Genomic DNA, 27,653 nt, shown 5'->3' on the forward strand with positions numbered 1-27,653 from the left:
GGGCGGGGGTCTGGCCGGGGTCCCTCGGAAGCCGAAGGGGCGAGTGGGCGGGAGCGTCTGCCACCCGCGCTGCGGGACGCCGCCCCGCATGAGCTGCTGCAGCCCCGGCAGCGTCTGCGCGCCCTGCCCCGCCAGCGCCCGGGCGGGGAGGGCGTCCTGGGCGGGGGCAGCGTCCCTCGCCGCCGCAGGGTGCTCCGGGCACGGCCAGGGGAGGGACCGCGCATCGCTCGGCGGGACTGCTCCTGGCCAGGCGGAGTCTGCCGGGCCTCCCCGCCGCCAGCCCTCCCGCTCGGTCCCACCTGGATGCAGCGGGCAGCAGCTGCCAAGGGCCCCTGCAGCCGGGGCAGTGTCCGTGTGCCCGAGGAGGTGGCTCTCGCCCTCCAGGAACCTGTCCCCCTGCCAGGCCTGCAGCACTGGCTGCAGATTCGGAGGCTGGGCTCAGGTCCCTACACCGATTAGTGCCAGGCTGTTAATTGGGTGGGGGATTGCAAAGAAGCAAAGCCGACACACTGGCCAGCCGAGGAATGGGAAGAGCTGGCAGACAAGCTCAAACTTCCACGCCTACTTCTGACGGGGGTGTTTCCTCTCGTCTGCTGCGCTGGGACGCTCCGTCTCCACCCTCCTTGCATGAGCCAGCCCCGTGCTCATGCTCCCTGGCAGTCAGCCCCTGGTCGAGACAACCCACCTCCCTGGTGGTCTCTAGACACTCAAGGGGCCAAATTGCACTGGACTTCAGGTGTGCTGCTCCCAGAGCACTGGGAGTGTGCACAGCACTGAACTCTCGCTTCTCCAGCAAACCTGGGCAGCTTCCTGCAGTCTGCCTCTCAGGATTGGTGTGATTCTTGGACAAGACCACTCCAAGGGCCGTGCTGACAGTGTGACAGCCTCGATCAGCACAGACAGTTCTAGCTGCCTGTGTTCAAATCCTGCCACAGTGCAACCAGTCTCACTACAGTCATGGAGATCACGTTCTTTGAGGAAGTGAGTGAACCAACATTCACGTGCTGCTGGTAGATTGGCCCATGACTACCTTCAAGAACTGGCCGAACACCCCATGTTGTCTCCAATAGTCCTGATGCTTCTGAGTAGACAAATGAGTCCCACGTGTAGGTGCTACATGCTGCATTTGAGCAGCTAGGGAACACTTCCCTGCCTCTCGGATCTTCCTTTCCTCACCACAGGTGATGAGTAAGCGGCATGCTTGGTCAAAAAGTGCCACAAACACTGAACTGCTGACCCCTTAACCTAGCTTCACCTTCCCAAAACTTCTGTCCAGCTGGGATGCATACTTGCAGGTTCTCACTGACTCTTGGTGGAGACCACTTGATGGCGGTGAATGGTTTTGGGGCGCTGGACCTCCAGTATCGCTCTTCTGAGCATCTCTGGAGGACGTCAGCCTCCTCAAGTCTGGGCCTCTTTTGAAGTGCAATGAAATAATACCTGGTCTTAGTGTGGCATAAAGGTAGTCTGCTCGGATGCTCACATACTTTCTGTCCAGACAGGACAGCAGAGTCTCTTGCATCCAGAATAGGAAGCAGCCAGGTGAACAACCCAGCTGGTGGTACAAGGAGTTGCCACAGGGCTGGAGGGCAGCTGTGTGCTGCTGCTGAGGGGACTGTTGTAGCTACCCCCTGCCTCTCGCACACATACATGCTCTCAAGTTCTCCAGCATTCACCCTATGCTTTCATTTGTGAATTCATCCCTGGCAGACAGCGCTGCTCAGAAAGGAGGGGAACTGAGCTGTGGAGAGGTTGTGGCCCCGGGTACAAATCCACGGAAGCATTTGGGGTACCACGTTTCCACTGGTTTCTTAAGCCTGCATGGGTCCAGCAGATCTGAATGTGTGAAAGGGTGAACGAGAAGGGATGAGTGATTAAAGAATTGAAACTATGGGCGAAATGACTTAGTACATTAGTTGCAACATTTTTGTAAGGCTCAGCAGAGGAATCGCAACAACAGTTCCTGATAAGAACCAGGAGTTTGTTCGAAGCCAGTTGAAACCAACCCTGTGATTTGGGTAAAGGCCAAGGAACAACTGAGTCTGCGCAAAGACAGGGGTTATTAGCGGTGACGAAGAGGAACCACTAACCTTCATCCCCACGACCCCCGACGACCACCACCAGGAGGCAATGCGCAAGCGTAGATAGGAGGGGCTCATGGAAATAACGTCTTGAAGCTTATTTTAATACAAAGCAGGGATAGGTCATGCATATGTATAGGCGTATTATGTATATGCAACATTTCGCTGTATATATTTCTGGCAAGTACCGTGTTGAGGCGCGCACGACTTTGGTGGGGTTACCCCCCGTGCCGCCCAGCGCTGAATAAACATACCTACTTTACAATCTCACAGATTGTGGAGTCTGTTTTCCGCAAGTCAGTTTTGGCGAGCCAGCCAGGAGATTTCTTTGCTTCACTGCGGGATCGGCTGAGGAGTGGACGCCCCTGGGCGCGCCCCGAGCATTTCCTCGGACTCCACTACCAGCCGCTCACCCTGGGAGTAGACAAGAACCTCCTGAGCCCGCGGAAAGGAAAAGGTATGTTTTAGGAGAGGGGCCTGTAAGTCGTACGCGTGGCCGGGGCTGCTGGTAAATCGCGCAGAGACGTCTGGCGTGCAGCATAGTCCCCGTATGGTAGGAGGGTACCCTGCACGGTAATAGGGGGATCCGCTGACCGATAGAGCGGCCGCTAGCGATCCTGGGAGTAGATCGAGTGGATCCGAGGTTTTCGCTGCATCTCAGTGTTGGGAACCAGGATGGACCTGCTAATGACTGGTATATAAGAAGCAGGAGAAGGGTAAGCGAACCTCCCCGCAATTGCGGTTGGGCTATTTTTATATTTGCAGCTGCTGGAGGGATAACAGCCAGAATATGAATTGTATACTTTATCTATGAAACGCCCGGGTATTTTATGTTAGAACCATTTGTGTGTTTGGGACGCAGCGCAGCTGTGGAGCGAGTGCAGAGTTTTGTTTTGTGATCTTCGCGAGGAGAGCGGCTGGCAATTATGTTTTTGTCTTTATGTGTGTGTAATGCATGGCAAAATTGAAAGATTGTAAATGTCTCTATATGTTAATGAAGGAGCAAGACGGAGGGGATCGCTTCTTCGGTGGTTTGGGCTCGAACCCTGGGAATATTTAAACGAAGGAGGGAATTGGATAAGGAGGGAGTTACGAAATGGGTAATACTCAAAGGGAAATCTTGAAGAAAAGCCCCTTAGGCTGTGTGCTTGCCCATTGGAAGGATATTGTTGGAACTGGAGGGACAGAAAGTAAAAAGACTCTCATTAAGTATTGTAACCAATGGTGGCCGTTGTATAAATTGGAAAGTGAGGCTAAATGGCCATTCAATGGATCTATAGATTACAATACTCTCTTACAATTGATGCTGTTTTTAAGAAGGGAAGGGAAGTGGGATGAAGTTTCATACGCAGATATGTTTTTCACCCTCCGAAATCATCCGGAGTGGCAAAGGGACTGCGGGATGGTGCTGCCGCAGGACCCTATGGTACTTGCACTTGAGCGAGAAAATAACAAAAAATCTGAAAGTAAATTGAGAGGATGCTGTTCGGCGTGCAGTATTGGGCATCGGTGTATTAAAGTAAACAAAATCCATCAGGCACCGGAGCCAGACTTAACTGACCTGTTTAAGCCTCCCCCTCGACCACAGGAATGGGGTGCGGACTCGGACGAAACTTCCACTCCCCCGGATAGCCCAGTATCTTCCCGCACCAGAAAGAAATCTGTCCCGACAGCCTTGCAGGCACCCCTGCGAGAAGCAGTAGGACCCGAGGGTGGGACAATGCTAATCAAGGTACCTTTTTCCACTACTGACTTAGGGGAATGGAAAAAAGTTGCAAAGGATTATAGGAGTGATCCGATAGGGGTAACCAAGCATTTTCAGTTTATAATAAAACAGCACAACCCTGATTGGAGGGACATACAATTGCTATTAGAATATATGACGGAAACCGAGAAGCAGTTGATTTTAAAAACAGCAGGAGATTTGGCTGAGGATCACTAGAAAATCACAAGAGAGGATTGTCGTGGTTTAACCCCAGCCAGCAAAAATAAACGCCACGCAGCCGCTCGATCACCCCCCCCCGGTGGGATGGGGGAGAGAATTGGGAGGGCACAAGTAGGAAAGCTCCCGGGTTGAGATAAAAACAGTTTAATAATTGAAATAAAACTAAGTAGAACAGTAATAATAACAATGAGAACAACAACAATAACAGAATACACAAAGCAGGCAATGCACAACAGAAGCGCTCACCGACCGCCGACCGCGTGTCACGAACGGGGGGCGAGCCTCCCCACACACCTGGTTTTTATACTGAGCATGATGTCACATGGTATAGAATACCCCATTGGCCAGCTGGGTCCACCACCCCGGCTGTGCTCCCCCCTCCCGGTGCAAGCATCACCCAGCAACAGCCAAAGCATCAATGGGCCATCAACGCTCCTTTCACACCGAACCCAAAACACAGCACACCCCCCAGGCTACTGGGAAGAAAGTTAACCCTGTCCCAGCTGGAACCAGGACACTATCCACCCCTTATTCTATACCATCTACATCATGCCCAGGTCTTACATTTTCCCATACATTCCAATTAGTCACCGCTACTTTTCCCTGCCTTTTGATATATACGCACGCAGAGATATCATTCCCTTAGTCCATGGGCCATCCCTCTAAAACGTCCGTTGAGTTCATTTAGTTCATGACTTCGGGTTCCACCTGTCGTAACAGTCTTGCAGGGCAGGAGAGATGGTGTGTGGTGTCGGGCTCTTGCATGCGGAGGCCAGTTCTGGGCGCTGGTCTGGTTCTATCATTGTTGCACCTTGCTCAGTTTCATCGGCGTTCATCCTAAATTAATCTGGGTGATTCTTACTGTAATACTGTTAATATGGCATATGGTAACCATAAAAGTGATGACATACAGTACTATGTAATAACTAACATCGTACAATTCAGTTCATTGGCTATTTTCACCCAAAATTAAATCCCCCTGAGGTACACACCGGACTTCCCCATCCTTTCTCATCACCCACCAAGTGCACCCAGGTCCCTGAGCAAAAGCAATCCCACGGATGGGTTTTCCCTTGCCAGAGGCAGGAGCAACCCAGACTGTCTTCCCCAGCATATTTCTCATATGCACGACAGGGACTTTATCCCCCTCTACAGCACGTAAGTCCACCCCTTGATCACGAGCCCATCTATATGTTGCATCTCTCCCTTGGTGACCTGAAGTGTCATGGGCCCACCGAGCTATAAATAATTCACCTTTATGTTGCCAGTCCAGATCAACCTGAGCTACTTCGATCTTGGCAGCCTGATCCACCTGCTGGTTGTTTTGGTGCTCTTCACTGGCCCGACTCTTGGGTACGTGAGCATCTACGTGACGTACTTTTACAGTCAGGTTCTCTACCTGGGCAGCAATATCTTGCCACAATGCGGCAGCCCAGATGGGTTTACCTCTGCGCTGCCAGTTGTTCTGCTTCCACTGCTGCAACCACCCCCACAGGGCATTTGCCACCATCCATGAGTCAGTATAGAGATAAAGCACTGGCCATTTTTCTCGTTCGGCAATGCCCAAGGCCAGCTGGATGGCTTTCACCTCTGCAAACTGACTCGATTCACCTTCTCCTTCAGCAGTTTCTGCAACTTGGCGTATGGGACTCCATACCGCAGCCTTCCATCTCCGATGTTTTCCCACAAGGCGACAGGACCCATCAGTGAACAGGGCATATTGCTTCTTGTTTTCTGGTAGTTTGTTATATGGTGGGGCCTCTTCAGCACGCATCACCTCCTCCTCTGGCGATATTCCAAAATCTTTGCCTTCTGGCCAGTTCGTGATCACCTCCAAGATTCCTGGGCGACTGGGGTTTCCTATTCGGGCCCGTTGTGTGATCAGTGCGACCCACTTACTCCACGTAGCATCAGTTGCATGATGTGTGGAGGGGACCCTCCCTTTGAACATCCAGCCCAGCACCGGCAGTCGGGGTGCCAGGAGGAGCTGTGCTTCAGTGCCAACCACTTCCGAAGCAGCTTGAACCCCTTCATATGCTGCCAATATCTCCTTTTCAGTTGGAGTGTAGCGGGCCTCGGATCCTCTGTATCCCCGACTCCAGAACCCTAAGGGTCGACCTCGAGTCTCCCCTGGTGCTTTCTGCCAGAGGCTCCAGGTAGGACCATTCTCCCCGGCTGCAGTGTAGAGCACATTCTTCACATCTTGTCCTGCCCGGACTGGCCCAAGGGCTACTGCATGAACTATCTCCTGTTTAATTTGCTCAAATGCTTGTCGTTGCTCAGGGCCCCATCTGAAGTCGTTCTTCTTCCTGGTCACGTGATAGAGAGGGCTTACGATCTGACTGTAATTTGTAATATGCATTCTCCAAAAGCCCACAACGCCTAAGAAAGCTTGCGTTTCCTTTTTGTTAGTTGGTGGAGACATGGCTGTTATTTTATTGATCCCATCTGTTGGGATCTGACGACATCCATCTTGCCATTTTATTCCTAAAAACTGGATCTCCTGTGCAGGTCCCTTGACCTTACTTCGTTTTATTGCAAAGCCGGCCTTCAGAAGGATTTGGACTATTCTCTCCCCTTTCTTGAAAACTTCCTCTGCTGTGTTGCCCCACACGATGATGTCGTCAATGTATTGCAGGTGTTCTGGAGCCTCACCCTGTTCCAGTGCGGTGTGGATCAGTCCATGGCAAATGGTAGGGCTGTGTTTCCACCCCTGGGGCAGTCGGTTCCAGGTGTACTGGACACCCCTCCAAGTGAAAGCAAACTGTGGCCTGCACTCTGCCGCCAAAGGGATGGAGAAGAATGCATTAGCGATGTCAATGGTGGCGTACCACTTGGCTGCCTTTGACTCCAGTTCATATTGAAGTTCCAGCATGTCCGGCACAGCAGCACTCAGTGGTGGCGTCACTTCGTTCAGGCCACGGTAGTCTACTGTTAGCCTCCACTCTCCATTGGACTTTCGCACTGGCCATATGGGACTGTTGAAGGGTGAGCGAGTCTTACTGATCACTCCTTGGCTCTCCAGTCGACGAATCAGCTCATGGATGGGGATCAAGGAGTCTCGGTTGGTGCGGTATTGCCGCCGGTGCACTGTTGTGGTAGCGATCGGCACCTGTTGTTCTTGGACCTTTAACAACCCCACAACAGAAGGATCCTCTGAGAGACCGGGCAAGGTGGACAGCTGTTTAATTTCCTCCGTCTCCAGGGCAGCTATACCAAAAGCCCACCAGTACCCTTTTGGGTCCTTGAAATACCCTCTCCTGAGGTAGTCTATGCCAAGGATGCACGGAGCTTCTGGGCCAGTCACAATGGGGTGCTTCTGCCACTCATTCCTGGTTAGACTTACTTCCGCCTCCAATACAGTTAACTCTTGGGATCCCCCTGTCACTCCAGAAATACAAATGGGTTCTGCCCCTTTATAGCCTGATGGCATCAGGGTACACTGTGCACCGGTGTCTACGAGAGCCTTATACTCCTGTGGATCTGATGTGCCAGGCCATCGAATCCACACAGTCCAGTAAACCCGGTTGTCCCTTTCCTCCACCTGGCTGGAGGCAGGGCCCCTCTAGTCCTGGTCATCATATTCGCTATCTACTTCTTGTAAGTATGAGTCAGAAGTCCCTTTGTTAAGGTCGGAAGTGGAATCAGCCCTTCTACTCTGTCTGGGGAACTCACTGGAGACTGGAGCAGCGGTTTTCCTGGAAGAACCCCCTTTGTGGTTGTTTTCCCTTGCAACTCACGTACCTGTGCCTGTAGGGCTGAGGTAGGTTTTCCATCCCACTTCCTCATGTCCTCTCCGTGGTCACGCAGGTAAAACCACAGGGTGCCCCGGGGTGTGTTCCCACGATGTCTCCTCTCTTGAGCAGAGGGACGCTTGCTCCTAATGGCTGAGACGCTGGCCCGTGCAGGGGGGGAGCAGGACATATCCTTTTTGAGTTGCTGGACCTCCTGAGACAGTTTCTCCACAGAAGAGACACAGGCTCGTAGGGAGGAAGAGAGACTTTCTTCATATTGCCGGAGTTGGCCAGCCAGTTCATCCACTGTTTGTTCCTCTCCATCTCTCCAGGTCATTACTGCCAATGAGTTTGCATGTGACGCTGGTGCGCTCCGTACAAACTTCCACCACATGGGTCGGGTGCATTTGACCTCATCTGGGTCTTTGGATAACTGCTCGTTGTTCAGGTCATCATAAATCACTTCCAGCACGGCTAATTCTCTCAGGTACTGGATACCTCTCTCCATGGTGGTCCACTTGCCTGGGTGGCATAGAACATCTTCCTGGAAGGGATACCTTTCCTTCACGCCTGACAGGAGTCGCCTCCAGGGGCTGAGGACTTGTGCCCCTTGTCCAATCGCTTTGTCAATGCCCCCTTCCCTAGAAAGGGATCCCAGCTGCTTGGCTTCCCTACCCTCTAATTCCAGGCTACTGGCCCCGTTATCCCAGCATCGGAGCAGCCAGGTGACAATGTGCTCGCCTGGACGACGGCTGAAGTCTTTTCGCATATCTCGCAGCTCACCCAGAGATAGGGATCGGGTGGTCACCATCTCATTTACGGGTTCTGCCTCCTCCTCCTCCTGTTCTCGTGATGGCCCTGGTTCATCTTCATCCCTTACTAGACGAGCTGATTTTCTTGTGCATTTTGTTTTTTGTATAGGGGCGACTGATACCGGCATGGGTTGGTTCTCTGTCGCAGGGGGCGGAGTAGCTGCCGTGCCTGCCCTGGGGGGTGAGGGAGCTGCTGTGCTTGCCGTGGGGGATGGGGTAGCCACAGGGCCTGTTGCTTTGTCATCAGCTGCAGAGACGTTTCCTTCCCCTTGGGGGTTCTGAGTGGTGTTAAACAGGGCTCGGTAGGCGTGGGCCAGGCCCCAGCACATTGTAGTAATTTGCGTCTCCCTGGAATGGCCAGGGTGACAGCATACTTCTTCCAAATATTCTACTAATTTTTCAGGGTTCTGCACTTGTTCAGGGGTAAAGTTCCAGAACACTGGGGGTGCCCATCGCCCTAGGCATTTGCCCATGCTATCCCACTCGCCCTGCCACTCATAACTATCCAACCTTGGGGCAGATCTCTGGATGACATTCTTAAATTGCTTACTAACCTTGGATAAAACCGCAACAATATTCCCAAGGAGTACCAAGAGATGTATCTTAACTACCCAGGGATGTTCAAGGTACTGGCAAGTTATTTTAACAAAGGAGATGAAGGTAGTGAGGGTGCCATTCTCTATTTCCTCCATAAAAAATCTCTCGGAGGAAAAGGTATAATTGCTAATGGTCTCCATGAGGTGGTACCCGAAATGCAGAAACGGCTTCATTACAAATCCCAAATACCAAATAACCCCCAATGCCAGCGTTTTAGTAACAAATCTCCCAAGCAAAACATCATTAATCACGGCAGAGCACAACAGACTACAAAACCCAACTCCAATTTTTAACAGGTACAGTAAAAACAAGAGCATGGTGCAGAACAAACGAATATGTTACCAGATATAAATTCCTTAATATGTTCTAAATAATCTGTCGTTATCTCAACCCTTCGTGCCCCACGTTGGGCGCCAAAAAGGACTGTCGTGGTTTAACCCCAGCCAGCAAAAATAAACGCCACGCAGCCGCTCGATCACCCCCCCCCGGTGGGATGGGGGAGAGAATTGGGAGGGCACAAGTAGGAAAGCTCCCGGGTTGAGATAAAAACAGTTTAATAATTGAAATAAAACTAAGTAGAACAGTAATAATAACAGTGAGAACAACAACAATAACAGAATACACAAAGCAGGCAATGCACAACAGAACCGCTCACCGACCGCCGACCGCGTGTCACGAACGGGGGGCGAGCCCCCCCACACACCTGGTTTTTATACTGAGCATGATGTCACATGGTATAGAATACCCCATTGGCCAGCTGGGTCCACCACCCCGGCTGTGCTCCCCCCTCCCGGTGCAAGCATCACCCAGCAACAGCCAAAGCATCAATGGGCCATCAACGCTCCTTTCACACCGAACCCAAAACACAGCACACCCCCCAGGCTACTGGGAAGAAAGTTAACCCTGTCCCAGCTGGAACCAGGACAAGGATGTAAAGGAATTTTTCCCCCTCCAGGATCCAAAATGGGACCCAAATAGATCAGCAAATATAGAAAAACTACAAGACTATCAAGAGTGGATCTCAAGAGGAATGGAAAGGGCCATCCCCAAAACTATAAATTGGTCAGTTTTGTATGCAGTGAAACAGGGTCCCTCTGAGTCCCCATCCGAATTCCTGGATCGATTGAGAGATGCAATGCGCCGTAATACGCCACTGGACCCTGGGTCTGAAGTAGGGATACAACAGCTAGTTTCTTTGTTTCTAGGTCAGTCCACCGGGGACATTAAACGTAAGCTCCAGAAATTACGCACTACAGAAAGCAGGAATTTGGAAGTATTGTTGGATGAAGCATGGAGAGGGTTTAGCAATAGAGAGGAGGGTTATAGGCAAGGGCAGAGGAGAATAATAGCGGCTGTTAGGGAGGAGGAAGAAAGGATACCTAGGCGGCTAGGCAAGGATCAGTGTGCATTTTGCAAAAGATTTGGTCATTGGAAGAATGAATGTCCGGAGAAATGGAAAAGGAAGGAAAAGGAGTGGAATAATCAGAAGAGGAGGATAGTGGCCCATTTGAAAAAGGACTGATGGGAACCGGGGGAATCTACCCTAGCGGATCCACTGATTATAATGCAGCTAGGGAAGGAGCAAAAGAAAGTAGAATTTCTGGTTGACACAGGGGCAACGTATTCGGTTTTGAATCAAGCCTTGATGCCCCTGGGAAGTGACTATATCATGGTAAAAGGGGCAACTGGCCAAAGTGAAAAGGCATATTTTTGTGAACCTCTGAGATATAAACTGGGAAAACAACGGGGCATCCACAAATTTCTGTACATGCCTAACTCCCCAAAAGCACTTCTGGGGAGGGATTTATTGGAACAATTGGGTGCAATAATTAAATTTGAAAAGGGAGAAATTACTCTGGAGATAAATGACCAGCAGTAAATCCAAATAATGAGTTTATCCCTAACTAGTGTTCCTACAGAAGGAAAAATCAGCGAAGAAATCATGAACCAGGTATATCCCGGGGTATGGGCCACCGATGTGCCCGGGAAAGCAAAGAATGCTTCACCTGTTGAGGTTAAGCTCAAAGACGGACGACAGCCAGTAAGAATCAAACAATATCCCCTAAGGAAGGAGGACAGGGAGGGAATTCGGCCAATAATAGAAAAATTTTTGCAACTGGGATTATTAAAGGAATGTGAATCCGACTTTAACACTCCCATACTACCTGTCCGTAAACCCGACGGGTCATATCGGGTGGTCCAGGACCTACGGGCTATAAATAAGATAACTGAGGATCTCTACCCCGTAGTGGCTAATCCATATACTCTGTTAACTGTATTAACGCCTGAGCTAACTTGGTTTACTGTTTTAGACCTGAAGGATGCCTTCTTTTGCCTCCCTCTCCATAAAGCCAGCCAGAAAATATTTGCATTCGAATGGGAAAACCGCAAAACCGGTTGAAAGACTCAACTCACCTGGACGGTGTTGCCACAAGGATTCAAAAATAGCCCTACCATTTTTGGCAATCAGCTTGCAAAGGACTTGGAATCATGGGAAATCCCATCTGAAAAGGGAAAACTGCTACAATATGTGGATGGTATCCTGATTGCCACCGAAACAGAGAATGATTGCATCACCTGGACGGTGAGTCTATTAAATTTCTTGGGGCTCCAAGGGTACCGGGTGTCTAAGAAGAAAGCCCAAGTAATACAGCGCAAGGTGATTTATTTGGGCTATGGAATCAGTGCTGGACAAAGGACTTTGGGACAGGCCCGAAAAGAAATAATATGCCAAACTCCGAGACCGCAAATGGTGAAGGAGTTACAAACTTTCCTGGGGATGACTGGGTGGTGCCGACTGTGGATCTATAACTATGGACTGCTTGTTAAACCCCTGTATGCACTAACAACCACTGAGCAGAAACCCCTTAAATGGAACAAAGAGACCATACGGGCCTTTGAGCTGCTAAAAAAGGCCCTGATGTTGGCCCCAGCCTTGGGACTCCCAGATGCAAGTAAGCCATTTTTCCTTTTTTCCCCACGAGAAGCAGGGGATTGCCCTAGGAATATTAGCGCAAGATCTGGGCCCATATCAACGAGCAGTTGCCTACCTTTCCAAACAATTGGATGCAACTGCAAAGGGTTGGCCTGGATGCTTGCGAGCGGTCGCGGCCGTAGTACTAAACATCCAGGAAGCCCGAAAATTCACCCTGGGCCAGAAAATGACTGTGTTGGTGTCCCATACAGTATCTGCAGTACTAGAAGCGAAAGGTGGACACTGGCTTTCCCCACAGAGATTCTTGAAATACCAGGCTATAATGGTAGAACAAGATGATGTGGAGATTGTAGTCACTAACATTGTCAATCCAGCCTCTTTCCTCAGTAAAAACACAGGAGAACCAGTGCATCATGACTGTCTGGAAACCATAGAAGCAACATATTCGAGCCGTTCGGACCTGAGAGACAGTCCTATGGGAAACACGGAAGACTGGTTCACGGATGGAAGCAGCTATGTCCTAAGTGGTAAAAGACATGCCAGATATGCCATTACCACCAGTCAGGAAGTAATAGAGTCAAGGCCTTTGCCTATGAATACCTCTGCACAGAAGGCAGAAATAATTGCTCTAACTCGCGCCTTGGAATTGGCCCAAGGCAAAGCTGTGAATATCTACACAGACTCGAAGTATGCCTTTGGAGTTGTACATGCGCATGGAGCAATCTGGAAGGAGAGAGGATTATTGAACACACAGGGTAAAAACATCAAACATGTAGAGGAGATCCTGAAACTGTTGGAGGCAGTCCAACTCCCTGAGAAAGTGGCAATCATGCACATTAATGCACCAGAAAGTGAATTCGGAGTTGGAAAGAGGAAATGAGCTGGCGGACAGAGAGGCAAAACAGGCAGCCAAAAGCAAAGGTAAAAACAGAAGGAGCTTTAGTCCCTGACGGGCGAATCTCCCTAGAAGTTAAGCCAGAATATACAAAAGAAGATCAAAAGCTTATTACAGATTTAGAAGGGACATATAATAAAGAGGGGTGGGCTCTCACCCCACAAGGGAAACTAATCATTCCCTCCTATCTAACATGGTCTCTGATAAGGGAGGAACATAAGAAGAGACACTGGGGGGCAGAAGCCTTATATAAACACCTAATTAGAGAGATCGTAGCCAGAAATCTATACACCACTGTGAGACAAGTAACTCAACAGTGCGATCTTTGCCTCCAGATTAATCCCAAGAATACCCCCAAACCAGAAATGGGCCAAACTGGGAAAGGCAACGGGCCTGGACAACAATGGCAGATCGACTTTTCAGAACTCCCAACCAGAGGATCAGGCCCAGCCAGCACGGGTTCATGGAAGGCAGGTCCTGCTTGACCAACCTGATCTCCTTCTATGACCAGGTGACCCACCTAGTGCATGAGGGAAAGGCAGTGGATGTGGTCTACTTGGACTTCAGTAAAGCCTTTGACACTGTCTCCCACGGCATTCTCCTAGAGAAGCTGGCGGCGCACGGCTTAGACAGGTACACTCTTCGCTGGGTAAAAACCTGGCTGGACGGCCAAGCCCAGAGAGTTGTGGTCAACGGAGTTAAATCCAGTTGGCGGCCGGTCACGAGCGGTGTTCCCCAGGGCTCAGTACTGGGGCCGGTCCTGTTCAATGTCTTTATCAATGATCTGGATGAGGGGATCGAGTGCTCCCTCAGTAAGTTTGCAGACGACACCAAGTTGGCCGGGAGTGTTGATCTGCCGGAGGGTGGGAAGGCTCTGCAGAGGGACCTGGACAGGCTGGATCGATGGGCCGAGGCCAACTGTATGAGGTTCAACAAGGCCAAGTGCCGGGCCCTGCACTTCGGCCACAACAACCCCAGGCAACGCTACAGGCTTGGGGAAGAGTGGCTGGAAAGCTGCCCGGAGGAAAAGGACCTGGGGGTGCTGATTGACAGTCGGCTGAACATGAGCCGGCAGTGTGCCCAGGTGGCCAAGAAGGCCAACGGCATCCTGGCCTGTATCAGAAGTCGTGTGGCCAGCAGGAGTAGGGAGGTGATCGTGCCCCTGAACTTGGCACTGGTGAGGCCGCACCTCGAATACTGTGTTCAGTTTTGGGCCCCTCACTACAAGAAGGACATGGAGGTGCTGGAGCGTGTCCAGAGAAGGGCAAGGAAGCTGGTGAAGGGCCTGGAGCACAAGCCTTATGAGGAGCGGCTGAGGGAACTGGGGTTGTTTAGCCTGGAGAAGAGGAGGCTGAGGGGAGACCTCATCGCGCTCTACAACTACCTGAAAGGAGGTTGTAGCGAGGTGGGTGTTGGTCTCTTCTGCCAAGTAACTAGCGATAGGACAAGAGGAAATGGCCTCAAGTTGCACCAAGGGAGGTTTAGATTGGACATTAGGAGAAATTTCTTTACTGAAAGAGTGGTCAGGCCTTGGAACAGGCTGCCCAGGGAAGTGGTTGAGTCACCATCCCTGGAGGTATTTAAAGGACGTGTAGATGAGGCCCTTAGGGACATGGTGTAGTGGGCATGGTGTGTTGGGTTGACGGTTGGACACGATGATCTTAGAGGTCTTTTCCAACCGGTATGATTCTATGATTCTATGATTCTATGATTGTCTGAAATACCCTATAGTGCCAAGTATGTTAGAAAACCATACGAGATGACTAAATCCCTGCCGAGCTGAAGCATTCAAACTCTGGAGCTGTGAATGGAAAGAAAAAAAGCAGGATAATGGGTAAGAAAAGCATCTCTGCAGTTCAGAGAATACCTAATGGCACAGTGTACAATTTCTTCTAACAACTCAGCATCAGCACCAGACCTGGACAATGAAAACCAAAGTATACAGTGCGTGGGACTCATCACCCCAACATCTGGTATTCCAGAGTACGTCTCAACTAATAGAGTCACTGGTCAGAAACAGGAATGCCTCTGGCAACCAATCTTTCAACAACTCCACCTCAAGAGATGACGCCACCCTTTGGTCTGTAACTGCACTTGAACACTACTTCAGCTGTACTCCCTGTACTCCTTGCAGGGCCCTCTTAGGGTTCGTCACAGACCCAGCAGGTCTTTTGACATTAACTGGATCACAAGAACTACAGTATCCTCAGGGTTACTTGAGCAGTAAAGGTTGTTTATTTCTTCAGCAAAGTTTGAGGAACTTCTTGTAATGCCAAAATTTGGTCCCCTTTTTTTGCAATGTGTAAAAACATGTCTACGTATTTTCTTTCTAAAAGATTCTTTTTATAATGTTATTCCACCCACGACCATTCTTATTTTTTCTGCTTTCAATAACAATGCACACAAATGTTCATGAAGTAAGGGCGTGCATGGAGTTTCAGTAATTAACTAAAGTTTAAACATGATTGATGTGAGTTTGAAGGCTCTAGCCTGTTCCAGTCTGTTTTAAGATGTAAAATTCAGTTGCCAATGTGTAAAATACATGTATTTATACAGTCAAAACATCTATAGAACAGAGTTTAGGAAAAATAAATCATTTTAATGTAAATAGTAGTCACACAAAAATAAGCAGCTTCTTGCCATTTTGACTCATAATGGGAAACAAAGTAACAGAGAAAATAAATTTTAAAGACAAATAGGAAAACTACTTGTAAAGATCTTATTTCAGACTGAAAATTCTGTGTCCTGGTTTCTGCTGGGATAGAGTTAATTTTCTTCCCAGCAGCTGGTATAGTGCTGTGTTTTGGATTTATTATGAGAAGAATGTTGATAACACACTGATGTTTTTGTTGTTGCTAAGCAGTGCTTACGGTACTCAAGGACTTTTCAGCTTCCCATGCTCTGCCAGGTGCACAAGGAGTTGGGAGGGGGCACAGCCAGGACAGCTAACCCAACTGGCCAAAGGGATATTCCATACCACATGACGTCATGCTTAGTATATAAACTGGGGGGGAGTTGGCCGGGGGGGGCAGTGATCGCTGCTTGGGGAGTGGCTGGGCATTGGTCAGCGGGTGGTTGCATCACTTGTTCTTTTTCCCTGGGTTTTGTTCCCTTCCCCCCCTTGTTGTTTTACTTTTCATTACATCATCATCATCATCATCATCATCATCATTATATTAAATTTCAAGTATTAAACTGTTTTTACTTCAACCCATGAATTTTCTTACTTTTGCTCTTCAGATTCTCTCCCCCATCCCACCAGGGGCAGGGTGGGAGGCCGAGCCAGCGGTGGTGTGGTGCTTAGTTGCCGATTGGGGTTAAACCATGACATTTTGTTTTCACTCTGTTCTAGTTGTGTCATAGTCTGAAAAATCTGCAAAACATATGAGGTATTGTGGGCTGTTAATGGTAAATTCCCAAATGCAGTAGTGCCAAGGGACACTTGTTATTCCAGCAGGAAAAGTAAACAGTGGGACAACTGACTCATCTCATATCAGTTCCAGATGGAGGTTCATCTTTCAGCAGTACATGGGCAGGCAGAGCAGAGGCACAACCATCTGGAGAAGGTTTATGCACTGGAAGACCTGATTCAGCTACAGAGCGAAAGCGCTTCAAGTGGGGGTGCATCATATTGTTGAGGAATTTTTGTGGTACCCCTCGAGTCGAATTAAACACATTTGTGCTTAAATGCAAAAGAAAAAATTAATGAACAATGCATTGGGCAGAGTCCTACCGCAATACCCAGTTCTACATGGAGTCTGCCAAGATGCGTCACAAGCAGATTTTTATATCCACTTGCACCAGCACCGATCCTGTGAGCGGTCGCATGGGGCACCTCAGCCCAGCCACGGGTCCATCCCCCAGCCCAGCTCTGATGCCCAAAGGTGGCCCCCGAGCTTGGGCCCCTGAGCCCTCCCATTCCAGGATGGCTACAAGACAACGCTGAGGCTGTTTCTTATCTCATCACCAGGGGAAACTTCACTCCCTGGCAAGGAGTCTGTTCTGTCTCTGGCATCCCTGCTTCCAGCCAGTTTAACCCCTTCTTGTAGCTGAGTCTTCTTGCCCTCTGTGCCAGATCATTCCCTGGTCACAAATTACCACTGCTGAGCAGTTACAATTAGAATTTCCCCTTTGATATCAGGGAAGGCTGAAATCAATTTCTAAGAGGTAAATCAGATTCATTTTGGTCAAAATAGAAAAGATTATTTTATAACTCTCTTCTATCCTCTAAGATTGGTCCAAGATGAAGATACTAGGATGGACATTAATGCACAAAGGATATGAAGAAAATTACAGCAGGCAGGATGAATAGGTAGACAAACAGGCATGCTGTCAGTCTGTTAGATATTCACTGTAGTGTAACTGAATACCAAATTTCCTTAGGTATTTTTTTACTTTCCATTCGTACAGTATATTTTGGGATAAGAAGGGCAGAAATTCGACTGATAGCCTTAGCAGTCTGCCTGTAAGAATTACAAATGCAAACTGTCCTGCAGCAAGGTAGGTGGGAAAATTTCCCTGATCTTTTCTATTGAAATATGGTTCGTGAAACAGGAATAATTTTTATTCTCTTTTGAAGTGTTACTCTTTTGGATATTCTATCTGAATGAAATAAAGATATTTCAATACGACTGTCCAGAACTGAGACAGTAGTCTGTGGTCGAGAGAGAGAGAGAGAGAAATCCTCTTACATTATAGTTCATCTCAATTACTTTGAACACTGACTGTGGGATTAATGTGTCCAGATATGTGTGTCTACACTGAGGTCAATTGTGTGTGCAACAATATTTAATTTAACAAGTAACACCAGGTCCCTGGCAGATCACTTTCTTGTTCCTCAGCCTTGTGTTCTTTTAGCTTCTGAAGGAACTCTTTAACAGATAGAACCCGAAAAAAAAAAAAACCAAACAAAAAAGAACAAAAGAACCCCAACCCCTAAAAACAGAAAGAAAGGAAAAAAAGGAGAGAGGAGAGAAGAGAGGAAGAGAAAGAAGAGAAATTGATACTTTTAATAACTATCAGTGCCTTAAAATAAAAACTACATTTCTTCTCATGATTTCTTTCAGTATCCGTTATATTTCCTAGGATGGTATTTGTCATCTTGGGTGATGAAAGGGTCACCCACCCGAGAATGCTTCTTTTCCTTTTTTCTTTTGGCTGAAGGTTTCTAAATCATCACTTGTTTCTGTTGGCTGGAATATCACTTTCTGACCCTGCAGGTTTCCAAAAATACTGCCAAGTGAGATAAACCATACCTTTCAACATCTTCCTCAATATTCTTCTGGATATTTCAGTTTTTTATCAAGTTCAGTATCCACAAACACTCGTCAATCTGTCCTGTTCTTAGAAAATGAATATTACAGTTTTCCACTGGTTGTATTGGTCTGGTATGGTCTAGGTCATCAAAACATCCTGCTGCAGTTCTGTGTGATACTTTCCAAACCTAAGGAAACAATTCTGTTACAAAATTTGCATAAGAGAAAAAAAAAAATACAATAATGTCTCCCTGTGTCTAAAATGCCTCAAGAAGCTCCATAATTCCATGTTCCGTGTCCATATCAAGGTCATTGGGAGTGCCAAAAATGGTGACAGCAAATCAGAAAATGGTAGTGCGGTTGGAATGGGCTACTCATCCACAAGGTATTCCCTACCCAATCCTGTAACTAGGGACATTTAAGGACATTGGGGGGTACCCAGAGTTCCAGAAGGACTTTGGGAAGGAACCCTACAACGCTGCATCAGGAATCAGGACCATGTCTCCAACTCCCAGAGAACCTGAGAGTACCAGAGGGAACCCAGTTGCCTTCAGCAGGAAGCCTTTTCCATCTCATAACTATTGAGTGAGTCACAATCCCAAGGTTCCTTCCAACAAGGACACTGCAGTGTCTTCGGTAGCATTTAGCACTGAGTAAGGACATCCAATGCGCACATTTCATGAGAGAATCTCCATGGCAGCCACGGAATCTGAATTCACAGTGTTGTCCGTGGGGATTTAGTCACTGCCATGGCTGAGTTCAGAGAACAGTTCATCCAGCCAGACGTTGTCTGCTTGGGCAGTGCTGAACAACTCTCAGCTGCAGTGACTCTGTTTGGAAGCTCTCCCATGACTAGAAGGGGAGTTTAGGCACCACACCACATTAGGCATACCTAGAGTGCCATTTTAGTCCCTAAACACAGGTCTTGAACAATATTTTAGGGTATTGAAGACATCTGCACGGGGCTGGCAGCTATGACATATGATCTATGACATATGATAGAGGAAATGTGCCCTTCTGGAGTGCTGGTAGCTGTAGGCCAAATGAATACTGCCTGAATTCTTTGCTTTTTCTCTTGCTTTCTTGTCTTTCCCACTGCATGTTTAAGACCCATACTTTCACTTGTGAAAATAGACATAATTAAGGCAATGTCTTAATGATGGCCCTAGGACCAGGGTGAAAAAGAATTCACCTCGGAAGTTGCTGCTGCAGTGGTAACTCCACACTTCCAGGCGCTGGAACACAAGCCAAAACTCCTAAACTGTCAGCAGTCTGGTAAGCGGCCCAGGGAAACCCCCAGGAACAAGTCAGAATTTAGCATGAGCCAAAGTCTACTCCCAGCAGGCAATTTGGGTGGGGCATCTCAATTTTGGCGGCTAGCAGAGTTTGGGAAAATGGATGTGGCCAGCAGGAACAGGCTACAAATAAGATTTAGAAACATTGCCAGGGCACGTAGGAACAGTGTTAGGAAAGCCAGCGCTCACCTCAAGTTCAGCTTTGCAAGGGATGTCAAGGGCGCAAGAAGAACTTCTATTGCTACATTAGCTGTAAAAGGAAGAAAAAGGAAAATGTGGGAAACTTTTAACAATTATGATATGTGTAAATGTGAACAGCGGTGTCTGGATTTGCAAGACTGTCTACGGTACTGATGGAGAACTGTAGAGGGAGCCAAATGATGCGGTTTTGTTCCTGTTGTCTGCGGTTGTGGTCCCCGGAACAAACAGGCTGGAGCGTCCCACCACAACACAGAGGGAATTTGTGGATTTATGGGAGCCGAGGAGTGAATGACGTTTGCCTCATTGTGGACAGTCGGAACTTGGAAGTCAGGAATGGAGTGAAGACTTACGTGATTCACACCCTGGTTGCACCCCGTGCATCTAGAGGGACTGGGGAATGTGACAAGTAAAGGTCAGCCACAGTGCAGCTAAAAAATAACAATGCTGCAAATCTAGACATGTAGCAGAGAAAATCGTGCCTGATGAGTGTAGTGGCCAGGGATGTCTCAAGGAGCTGTGGAAAGAGCTGTCTTCTGGAGGTGTTCCTCTTGCTCCAGGACTGTAGCTAGAGTCAACATGCCTACTTCAGACTTATGTATCATCTTTGCTGTACTATAGATTGAAAAGAAAATCCTTAGGCCAGTTCTTGTGGTCTAGTTGTGACCATTCCGGCAGCCAGGATGGAATGAACTCTGTTTAGCTTCTGGAATTCATGCAAATCCTTATACCCATCTTTGAGTTGCCTAATACAGCTGTACAGAGCTCAGTTCACCTGTCCAAACATTTGAGGTGCCTTGGGGTACCTGGACATTCTCATCAGGCCACTAAATATGATGTAGAAACTACACGAAAACCACACTCTTCTGAATAGGCTGCTGGATGCCAGGTGGGGTACTCCAGGGCATCTCAAACTGTTTCCAAGCCCATATTCTGCTTTTGTTACGAGGTAGACTTGAGGTTTCACTCCAAAAGAGTAAACAAATGCTGATTCAGCGATGGTGAGAGGGGATCATGGGTGAGTGTACTCCCTAAGTGGCAAGGAGCAGAACTTGGGAAGCAGAGCGGCAGTGCCAAAGGGTCCTTTGTTCAGTCTGGTTTTTTACCTCCACTGTAAGAAGGAGATAATGAACATTGCTGGAATTTGTTCTTACATCAGTCACAAGGTAGGCTATTGTAGTTCCTTATTTGGAGCATTATCAGAGCTGGCAAGAGGTAGTGGGATACATGGACATCAAGAGAAGCCTTTAAGCTCATGGTTTTGATCTCATGGAGCAGAGAAGGAGGTGCTCAAGGCCTAATGTAACAGAGGGTGGGGGCTGAGGTGCAACATTTAAGCCTGAAGGTGTTTGAATCCAGAGATGACCCAGATCGGGGTGGAAGGAGGGAGTGTGAGTTAGGATGCAGCCTGTCAGCAGGCTTGTGGTTCATGAATGTGTCAGCAGTGTGTGTTGCAGTCACAGTGTCTTGGCTGATCACTATAACTGAAGCAGGGAGAGCAGGACCTGTGCATCTGCCAGTGCCTTGGAAGAGCAGGTTTGGAGAGGTGGGTCCATGGCATTTCCTTTCCACATGCCGTGTGTGGGGATCACTGACTGAAAGGACCACCTTCCCGGTACCTGGGGTTTGCTGTTTGACTTCTGTAAGGGAAGTTTGATACAGGAGAAGTCTATGGCTTTCTGTGCTGCCTGTAATCAAAGTCTGTGAGTTTCTGCTCTAATGAGCCCCGGTGGGAACACATTGTCCAAGTAGGTTTCTGGTCTCGCATCTCACACTGGGCTCCATTAAAACTCCAAGTAACTTTTCTTTCTGCTTCTGCCTGTCATTTCTTCAAGGCACCTTGCCAGATTTTGCCACAGCTACAAAGTGACGGTGAGGTAGCACCACATTCCTCAAGGGGCTCGTTAAAATGCTGACAGCCATAATGAGCTCTGCGTTTGGTTTTCTGCCGCTCCCCGGAGAGTTGTAAGCATTGTGTAGCTAATTAGGGAGCTCTCAGATGTGTTTCAATGAATACGTACAGCACAATTTCTATTTGTCATTTGTTTTAATTATATATGACAAGAAGAATGGAAATTAAGACATTTTGAAAGGAAATTAGTCCGGCTTATATCCTGGTGGGAATCGGGCAGAGAGAGGAAAAATATCTTTGTGATCAAGCAACGAGTGGCCAGAGTCAAACTTTGATTCATGCTCTGGGAGTAAGACAGTTCTCATTACAGTCTATTCTCTTGTCACTGCAGCCCACAGCAGTGTCAAAGGCTTTATTTGCAAAGCCTTTGTTTGCTCTAATTAGCACTGCCTTTACCTGTTGTACTAACTATGCACAGAAACAGAAGGAATAATCACCACCATTGCAAAAGAATTTCAAGGCCTTTTTTAATGAAAGAAAGAAAAAATCTTAATTTAAATAAAGTCCTATCTTTTATTCTGGTCCCACTGAATTCCAGTTTCCTCAGGACACGAACCCTGAAAAAAGCTGGCTCAGTGGAGACATAGACGAGTGATAGAAATTTTCAGGGACAATTAGACTAAGGAATGTTTAAACAATGGAATGAACAGAAATAAATTATGAAAAACTGAATGCACATGCAGAAGAGGATGTCATTGGCTTGCCAGATAACTTAGCAGATGGACAGGACAACTGGGTATTGACTTGATTGACTGGTTCACGAATTATAGAGTTAATGAGGTAGAGCTACGGATAGGAGCATTTGCTTGGGATGGCTTTTCTTCTCTAAAGTTAACACCATTTTCAACATTTCCATGATGGGAACATGGGAAGTTATAACAAAGAAATTTCAAATGTGAACAATGGATTGAGCTGGAATAGAGGGATGAATTTTTTTAGAAATGTCAAACTAATTGTTGGAACTGTTTGTTTAAAATTCATATACTATTTATAGCCAAAAGAATGCTAAGAACCATTGTCAGCTAAACAAACCAAAAATATAATCACGAGCAAAACAATAGACAGATGGGAAAGAGGTAAATAGCAACATTTCTTACAGTTAAAAAAGTATGGATTATAAAAAAAAAAATCTTTTGGTGGAGTGAAGTAGTATTTCCTTCTGAAGTTTATTGCTCGTTTCTTGCTTTTATTATTAAAGCATTCATAACATTTCACTTTTGGGTATCAGTACTTATTTCAGGGAGGGACTAAAGTAGCTTTCTTCTCCAAGCTTTGCATGTTCCGACATTTCTAGAAAAGTGCACAAGACTCCAGTTGATGTTCTCAGCAGACTGACTTTTGAGAGAGCCTACACAGGCAGCTTGGACTTGAGTGTATTTTGAGTGAATTTAGTGGATCTAGCTGAAATCCACCAAAAGCCTTTCTTACAGTGTTCACATAATACGAGAGCCTGTTGTAATTTCAGTATAGCTAGTCATTTGCAAAGTCCTGCGCCTGGGACAAAATAAGCCCCCTCCTGAGGACAGGCTGGAGGCCTGGTGAACGAGGTGTTGAACCTGTCTCAGCAGTGTGCACCTCAGATGATGAAGGCAGACTGTATATCACACAAAATAATTAGAAACTGCCTGCTTTATGCTGAAATGCCACTTGTCGATTGTTGAGGGACAACCAGGGAAGTTGTATTTTCCATTTTCTGTGTTCATTCTCTGGTTTTGTTTTGGACCCAATGCTCGTTTCTTAGGGCCTACACTGATGCCTTTGACAGGCACAATGTTTAAACTGCATTTGGGGACCTACAGCATTGTTTGAAGTTCAGAAAGGATGGAATTAATCAGATTAGAACTTCAAGGGCAGGATTTACTTGAGAAAGAAGAAATCTACATTAAGGCATCTATAAGCACATTTCCCAATAGTCATTGGAGGTCCAGCCAATAGAGCCATCTGAGTTCCAGGCATGGTTTTTCTGACTGGCAGGTAGTTTTCTACTTCAGAGACAGCTATCTAGGTTCTACGTGAGATTTTTCATAGAATCATAGAATCATTAAGGTTGGAAAAGACCTCTAAGATCATGGAGTCCAACCGTCAACCCAACACACCATGCCCACTAAACCGTGTCCCTAAGTGCCTCATCTACACATCTTTTAAATATTTCCAGGCACAGTGACTCAACCACTTCCCTGGGCAGCCTGTTCCAAGGCCTGACCACTCTTTCAGTAAAGAAATTTTTCCTAATGTCCAATCTAAACCTCCCTTCATGCAACTTGAGGCCATTTCCTCTCGTCCTATCGCTTGTTACTTGGGAGAAGAGACTTAGGTAGGTTTCCTATGGAGAGGTGCCTGATATCCTTTGTGATGTCTCAGGATACCTGATGACAACCCAATGGGGCCGGGCCAGAAGGAGCAGAAAGAGGACTTTTGTTCTTCTGGAGTGACACGTAGAGGCCCTCTTGGCTATCCCAAGGCAAGTCCAGTGGCCCTAGATACCTACATTTTGTCACCTGACTCATTCTCCTAGTGCAACCCAAATTCCTATCTTGTGGATAGGAATGGTTAGTAACAATCCTTTTCTTGTTGTGCAGGAAACCAGGTTGTGTTTATATGGCTGAAGAAGTGGAGAAACTTCAGCTCCAACACCTCTGTTGCACTCACGTTTTCCAGTGTTCCCTCAGCCTCATTTCTGTCTTTGTAAGTAGAAAAGATGCTTGGTCATGTTCTTTTCCCTGAAAATGGATGACTAAAGATAAGCTACTGTGGTGGACTTCTCCCAGCACAGGCAGTGGCAGAGTCTACCTGTCCTGGTTTGCTTTGGGGTAGGGGTGTGATTCAAAAGAGAATCTCTAAATTATCCTCTCTAACTGTATTATTTCAGCTTATGGAACAGCTTAGATGGACATGAACTGTTTCACTTTGTATGAACCCTTTGCACATTCACTTTGTACAGTGGCATCTCCTCTCGAGTAGCAGAGCACACGCTGTTTTGACCCACCCACCTACTCCTATTGTACTAAATGGGCTCTCACTGTAGCAAAGCTAATACCTTCTTCAAACTGACAAAACAGTTCCCAGGAAGGAATGACCCACCCGCTAAGACATGCATGGTGGGACACCGTCTCTTCTCAGAGTAAAGATTGATGTGTCCAAACTGTGTAGCACTTGTTTGAGCATCTATTCTGAGTACCACATAGTGTGTCTGTGGCCCTACATTTATGTGTGTGCCTGTGTAGGCCTTTTTTTTTTCCCTGTTCAAAAATTCTGAACTATTATGAGGGCTATGCTTAGTGGCAAAAAACCCCCAAAAAACCCCCAAAACCCCCACCCAACAACACAAAACCAAACCCAACCACCATAGAAAACCAACCAACCAACAAACCCCCAAACTTCTAAAGCATGGATCTGAGGGTCTGCATTGTAGCACCAGGGCTATTTCTCGAGAGCCACTGCAGGTCTTTGACACTGCAGAGCTTACCTAGGTAGTGTTGGATGACTGCATAGAAAGAACAGAACCCGTTCCAATTTTATTCATGTTGCCTCTTGAAAGGGATCTACTCTATAAACATGCTTTTGTTTCACTCCAGAGTGAAGATGGAGACAAGTAATCAACAGTCAATTCTATTCTGTGGATATTCAGGGGACCTGGCTCCAAGGGTGAAAAGGAGTGTTATTTGACAGCACTACAGAAAATCCATTTCTTTCTGGGAAAAACAAACCCCAGAAGAATTTGCAGGAAAGAATCTATTTTCACCAGAATGGGGGAATAAGACAAAACACATTTTCCTTTTCTGGTTCTTTTAGTTAAAAAACCCAATGCTTAGCTTCCATTTGCTGGTGAAGACACCCCAGTGTAGGTGTCTTCATGTGTTCAAAATACCTGCAGTGACTTTATAGTCAGTGAAGAACTCTTCATTACAGGGGACAGCATGATTCAGTGTAGTCAGCACGGGCAAGAATCAGGTGAAGACGAGGATACTTAACTCTAGGTATCCAAATGAAGATGTAAATTGGGCATTTAAATCTTCATTATTATCCCTGCAGGTCCAGTTACACAGTCACAGGAATTAAATTAATTAAATAAAATTAATTAAATTAAATTAAATTAAATTAAATGGTGTCTAAGAACGACAGCATATACCCCTGCACAAGTTTCTGGAGCCTAGTAAAATACTCCATCGCCCTAGCAAAATATGTTGACTTATTCCTATAGTCTTGCTGACACGCTCGCTCATGGTTATCTAAAGAATCAAGTTACCGAGCAAGGCAAGGCTTCAGTCTGACCTTCTGCGGATGTTCTTGGGTGGGATCCTCACAGCTGACCTGAGGAGAAATTAACAGACCTACGTCTGGGCACCCAAATCCTGGTATTTATTGGTGAGTCAGGTCTCCAACGGTCAGAACCATCAGTGGAGCCAAAGGAATGATTCAGCTGATCAAATATAGGTGTTCTTGCTATGGGGACCTGAAAGTCTCCCTCACGTCCTTTCATTTTCTTGCTCTCCAGCGAGTATATTTGAAGTGTAGAGGTGTAACTCACACGGAGACACCACTATTACAAAACTTATTTCCTTTACGATATCTCATATCAAATCACTCTGTGTGTCTCTTTCATCCAGGCTGGTTCTGTATACTTGTGTGCCAACAGACAAATCCTCCCAGAAGTCAGAACATTGGACCTGATCAGACATGAGTCTCCTCCACCTCACACATCAGGAAGCAAGGGAGATGTATCAGATACGGTGTAGTCGCACTCCTACCGATCCATAAGTGGTTGTAGACCGAGGAATGGAGGGATGTAAGCAGCCGGAAAGGCAACCTGGTTAGAGGGGTAAAATCACTGACCAAAAGAAAATGCCTACCAGCCTGGAACTGTGAGCCTGGGAACTAGGCCTGGGAAGCAGAAACATCCTCGGAACTGCAGCTGGCCTCTTCGAAGTACAGCTGGGTACCAAGAAACCGGAGACCTCCTGAGATAAAATCGGTAAGCGCAAAAACCAAGAAACGGTAACAACAACTTACTGTCTGAAAAAGTGGAAACAGTCTGGGAAAATAACACTGGTCTGCAAGAACAGAAAACATCACCACCTATTGACTGCTACAGGTGAAAACCAGAAATCGACAGCATCTATTGGCTGCTCAAAGTGAAGGTGTCCTATGCTCTCTTATGTCTCTATGATATAAAAAGGACTTAATTTTTATCCAAAATGGAGCCTCTCTCACTAAGAACTCACTGAGAAGTGCTGCACGTACTTCTTTCCTAAACAGGTTGAATTCTCCACATGACCTTTCTACGAGATCTTGGACTCTCACCGGGGACACCTGGCCGACACCAGACTCTGACATGGGTCATCTTTGAAGTGAGACTCTGTTGTTTTATTGGTCTCACTTTGGGCCCAGTTTTGGGATTGGTTCAGTTTGTCCTCCCACCTCTGGGATGGTTGGTCCCCTTCTGGGATTGGTTTGTCCTTCCGTTTGGGACAGTTTGGCCCCTTCTGAGATCTGTCTGCTTCACTTGATACCGATATATATCCATATAAGTAATGTGTCATATCTGTTGTTCTATTGTTGGTAAGTTGCTTCACTAACGGTAAGTTTGTAGTAACCTGTCATAGTATATACCTGCTCGGCTGTTGCAGTTATTGGTTGTTGCTGTTATATTGATTGCTGCTACATGACTGCTTGCTGCTATTATTTACTGCTGATTGATTCCATTGTATTGGGTCTGTATGGCAAGGTTTTGGTAGCAGGGGGGCTACAGGGGTGGCTTCTGCGAGAAGCTGCTAGAAGCTTCCCCCATGTCCGATAGAGCCAATGCCAGCCGGCTCCAAGATGGACCCGCCACTGGCCAAGGCCGAGCCCATCAGCGATGGTGGTAGCGCCTCTGTGATAACATATTTAAGAAGGAGAAAAAAGTTGCTGCACAACAGCAATTGCAGCTGGAGAGAGGAGTGAGAATATGTGAGAGAAACAACTCTGCAGACACCAAGGTCAGGGAAGGAGAGG

General features: G+C 47.2%; 1 long non-coding RNA gene and 2 pseudogenes across 5 annotated transcripts; 2 read left to right on the plus strand and 1 right to left on the minus strand.

Moving 5' to 3' along the window:
- LOC142091706 (von Willebrand factor A domain-containing protein 5A-like) overlaps positions 1-27,653 on the plus strand; it is a 521,312-nt pseudogene that overhangs the window by 326,314 nt on the left and 167,345 nt on the right.
- Positions 1-27,653, plus strand: part of LOC142091600 (epimerase family protein SDR39U1-like) — a 334,998-nt pseudogene that overhangs the window by 147,367 nt on the left and 159,978 nt on the right.
- On the minus strand, positions 14,603-25,953 carry LOC142091601 (uncharacterized). Of its 5 annotated transcripts, XR_012676856.1 has the most exons (6): positions 25,906-25,953; positions 25,126-25,296; positions 19,739-19,799; positions 18,255-18,442; positions 16,483-16,681; positions 14,603-16,372 (listed from the first exon to the last, which is right to left on the minus strand). It is a non-coding gene; the product is annotated as an uncharacterized LOC142091601 (long non-coding RNA). The 5 variants fall into 5 exon arrangements; XR_012676859.1 differs by lacking the exon at positions 25,126-25,296 and having other exon boundaries at positions 14,605-16,372; positions 25,906-25,927; XR_012676855.1 differs by lacking the exon at positions 25,906-25,953 and having other exon boundaries at positions 14,605-16,372; positions 25,126-25,898.

Source organism: Calonectris borealis, chromosome 22, assembly GCF_964195595.1.
Source record: "Calonectris borealis chromosome 22, bCalBor7.hap1.2, whole genome shotgun sequence".
NCBI lineage: Eukaryota > Metazoa > Chordata > Aves > Procellariiformes > Procellariidae > Calonectris > Calonectris borealis.